The sequence below is a fragment of the Triturus cristatus genome, chromosome 3_2 (assembly GCF_964204655.1).
Source record: "Triturus cristatus chromosome 3_2, aTriCri1.1, whole genome shotgun sequence".
Lineage (NCBI taxonomy): Eukaryota > Metazoa > Chordata > Amphibia > Caudata > Salamandridae > Triturus > Triturus cristatus.
The window spans coordinates 1,127,358,495-1,127,362,995 of NC_140584.1; the positions used below are offsets into that span (position 1 = coordinate 1,127,358,495).

At 60.6% G+C, this 4,501-nt stretch overlaps 1 pseudogene; it reads left to right on the forward strand.

Moving 5' to 3' along the window:
- The first annotated feature begins 395 nt into the window (after window positions 1–395).
- On the forward strand, window positions 396–2,007 carry LOC146859243 (28S ribosomal RNA; annotated as a pseudogene).
- Window positions 2,008–4,501: the final 2,494 nt, after the last annotated feature.

The following is a 4,501-nucleotide window of genomic DNA, read 5'->3' on the forward strand; positions in this document are numbered from 1 at the left end:
AAACTGTGCCGGAATCGGAAAAGTGCAGGTGGGAAATAGGCCAGTAAATACAAAATGTACACAATATTTCCCATTCTGGCCTGAAAGACTCAGAATTGCTCAGTGCATGGGTGAGAGTACCAGACAGAAAGTGTCATTTCTGACCCCGAAATCTTGTGCCCTCTGCACTGTGGAATTCGTAATCTGGATCTCTAAAGGACTTTTTTCATGCATTTGTGTTTTTTAAGTCTTGCCAAACTTGTGTAGATTTTTATAAATTATTTATTGGCCGTGATTTTTTTTAAGGTAGCCAAATGCCTCGTCATCTAATTAGTGACGCGCATTAATGGATGAACGAGATTCTGACTGTCCCTACCTACTATCTAGCGAAACCACAGCCAAGGGAACGGGCTTGGCAGAATCAGAGGGAAAAGAAGTCCTGTTGAGCTTGACTCTAGTCTGGCACTGTGAAGACACATGAGAGGTGTAGGATGAGTGGGAGGCCCTTGGGCCGTCGGTGAAATACCACTACTCTTATTGTTTTTTCACTTAACCGGTGAGGCGGGGGGCGAGCCCCATGGGGCTCTCGCTTCTGGCTCCAAGCGCCCGTCGGCCGCTGGGTGCTACCCGCTCTGGGAACAGTGTCAGGTGGGGAGTTTGACTGGCGCGGTACACCTGTCAAACGATAATGCAGGTGTCTTAAGGCGAGCTCAGGGAGGACAAAAACCTCCCATGGAGCAGACGGGCAAAAGCTCGCTTGATCTCGATTTTCAGTATGAATACAGACCGTGAAAGCGGGGCCTCATGATCCTTCTGACTTTTTGGGTTTCAGACAGGAGGTGTCAGAAAAGTTACCACAGGGATAACTGGCTTGTGTTGGCCAAGTGTTCATAGCGACGTCGCTTTTTGACCCTTCGATGTCGGCTCTTCCTATCACTGTGAAGCAGAATTCACCAAGCGTTGGATTGTTTACCCACTAAAAGGGAGCGTGAGCTGGGTTTAGACCATCGTGAGACAGGTTAGTTTTACCCTACTGATGATGTGTAGGGCAATAGTAATCCTGCTCAGTACGAGAGGAACCGCAGGTTCAGACATTTGGGGGCAGATCTTTGTTGGAGTTGCGCCACTTTTACGCCGCCGTTGCGTCACTTTTGTGACGCAGCGGCGGCGTAAACCCTGCACCACGTTGCGCCCTATTTACATCGTGACGCATCTATGGAGATGCATCACGGTGTAAAGCCCTGCGCCACATGAAACCTGCGTCAGGTTTCATGTGGGCGTTTCCACGCAGGGGGGGAGTTCCGTCGCAGGAACGCCCCTGAAAAGTGACTCAGTGAAATCTATAAGATTTCACTGAGTTACTTTCCCAACACTGATGCGTCAAAACCCTGCGCCTGCTTGAAGCAGGCGTAAGGCTTGACGCACCATGTTAGGTATGGGGTAGGTTGGAACAGTGCTGAAGTTGCGTCGCGCTTGCGACACAACTTCAGCACTGCGCCAACCTTACGCCGGCAGATACGTCACGCATCTGCTTGTCCTTGCGCCACGATGCACCGCATTGTAAACGCGGGGCATCTGCGGTGGCGCAAGGACAAACTTGCGTGACGCATCTTCCCTGGTGCATCCATGCTGATTTGCAGGGATGCGCCAGGGAACATAAATCTGCCCCATGGTTTATGTGCTTGGCTGAGGAGCCAATGGGGTGAAGCTACCTTCTGTTGGATTATGACTGAACGCCTCTAAGTCAGAATCCCTCCTAAACCGTAAAGATACTGCAGTGCTGTGGAGCCTCGGTTGGCCTGGGATAGCCGGCCTCTCTCGGGGAGCTAGTGCATAGAGCCGCTTGCTTGGGGACCAGAGCGTTGACGGAAGGGGGCCGCCTCCATCACCCTTAGTGCACCGCATGTTTGTGGGGCACTCAGTGCTAAATCATTCGTAGACGACCTGATTCTGGGTCAGGGTTTCGTAAGTAGCAGAGCTGCTACCTCACTGTGATCTATTGAAAGTCATCCTCTAAGCCAAGCTTTTGTCTCCCATTGTGTGGGCGCCCGCGGACGCCCTTCTCCATCACACCCAGGGGTGGGTCTCTCTGCCGCCATGCCGGCGGGAGGGACGCGGATGGGGTAACGCAGGCCCACGGGAGGCCGCCTCCACCATGTGCCCTCCGGCACGGGGGCCTCACCATCCCATCCCTGCCCCACCGAGGTGCGGGTACGGGGGCCACCATCCCTTGCGGGTCGGCAGGCTGACCAGATAGCCTGGGCAGGCCGGGCCTCCCCCTACCTGCTGCTCCTGTGCAAATCAGGCAGGGAGGCGAGGAGCAGCCCCGGGGAAGGAGCCTCCCGAGCTGCTGCCTCGGAGCACCTGGCCACCCTCGCCATGGCCGGACTGCAAAGGCGACTGGGTATGGCACCCTCCAAGCCCACCTGGGGGCTGGGTCATCCTGGGCCATCTGGTCGCCTGGCTCTGTGACCAGAGGGCCCTGTGGGCGGGGTGACCAGATGGCCCATGGGCCAAGAGGCCCAATGGCTCTGTGGGCCGGGTGACCAGATGGCCGGCCTGCCGGCTGGCTGGTCTCGCACCAACTTTTGTTCATCTCCAGGGTTCTCTAATAGTCGAGAAAAATGGGCCTCCTTGACAGGTCGTCGTGGAGAGGACATGGCCTGGGCTTAACCCTCCTTGGTTCCAGTTGAGGATCTAGGTGCTGGGGACAGGGGGTCCACTGGGGCCCGGGGAGGCTCTTCCCGGCCTGACTAGGGTTAGGAAGCAGGGACCAGGCCTGGGGCTTGAGCTCCGTCTGGCAGGCCATGGGGTGGGGGAGCCCCCATCCTGCAAGCCAGCTGAGGATCCGGGCGCTGGGGACAGATGGGTTCCATCGGGGCCCGGGGAGGCTCTCCCCGGCCTTTCTCTGGGTTTTCAAAGCTGCGACTGGGACCGTGCCCGGGGCTGGAGCTCCGTCTGGCAGGCCCCGGGGTGCAGGAGCCCCCCCGTCCTGCAAGCCAGCCGAGGGTCTGGGTGCTGGGGGCCTGGATCCACCGGGGCCTGGGGAGTCTCTTGCCAGCCTGGCTGGGTGTCGGAAGCAGGGGCCGGGCCTGGGTCGTGAGCTCTGTCCGGCGGGCCCTGGGGTACGGGAGCCTCCCCCGTCCTGCAAGCCAGTCAAGGGTCTGGGCGCTGGGGACAGGGGGTTCCATCGGGGCCCAGGGAGGCTCTCCACGGCTTGGCTTAGGGTTCGGTAGCTGCGACTGGGACCATGACCGGGGCTTGAGCTCCGTCTGGTGGGCCCTGGGGTGCGGGAGCCCCTCTGTCCTGCAAGCCAGCTGCGGGCCTGGGGACAGGTGACAGGGTGGCTCCACCCGAGGCCCGAGGAGGCTCTCCCAGGCCTGGCCCAGGGTTCCGAAGCTCGGAGTGGAACCGAGCCTAGGCCTTGAGCTCTGTCCAGTGGGCCCAGTGGTGCGGGAGTCCCCTGTCCTGCAAGCCAGCTGAGGGCCCGGGGACAGGTGACAGGGTGGCTCCACCCGAGGCCCGGCCTGGCCTAGTGTTCGGAAGCTGGGACTGGGACCGGGACCGGGGGCCTAAGCTCCGTCCGGCTGGCTCTCTGGTGCGTGAGCCCCCCCGTCTGGCAAGCTGTCTGAGGGAGCTGGGGACCTGGGTCTACCGGGGCGGCTCTCAGAACGAAGGCTCGGGAAGGCAGATGGGCATTCATTTGGTCCTGGCATCTGGTCGCGCTTTTCCCCTCGGCCATCTGGTCGCATGCAATGCTTTCCAATGGGGCGACCAAATGGCAGGGCCGACCTGGAAATCCCGATGAGGGCTTGTCCATCTCCTCGATCCCAGCCAGGGCTCCAGGAGGTCGGGCGCCTCCGCTTCTAGGGTCCCCTCTGGCACTCGGTGCACAAGGGTTACCAGAAAGAGGGGTAACTTTCCTCTGGATGACAAGGGGAGGGGTTCTCAGCCGGGGACCAGATGGGCTGTGCCCGGACAACACCTCCCAGGTGTCCGGGGCTCCCTCCTCCGGCCCGCGGAGGGGCAAAATGCCCGGGACGGTCTCCGTCGGTCCCGGGCAGTCTTCCCCTGGGCGTCCACACCCTGAGAGCTCCTGCGGGCCACCCCATGCCTGAGTCCCAGCCGGGGTCTCCGAGCCCAGGGGACGCGCAGCCCCTGAGCCCCGCAGCCCTCAAGCCCTGGAAGGGCAGGTGAAGGGCCCTCCCAGGGAGTCCTGGGGCAGGCAGATAGGCGTCCTTTTGGTCCCGGTTATCTGGTCGCACCTATCCCCTCGGCCATCTGGTCGCAAACACTGCTTTCCAATGGGGCGACCAGATGGCTGGGCCAGCCTGGAGGTCCCGATGGGGGCTCATTCTCCTCCTTGATCCCAGCCAGGGCTCCAGGAGGTCGGGCGCATCCGCGCCTAGGATCCCCTGAGTCTGGCGGTGCACACAGGTTCCCAGAAAGAGGGGTTGTCTTCCTCCGGATTACTAGGGGTAGGGTATGCCGGGACACCCCTCCCGGGCTGGCGGTTCCCAGC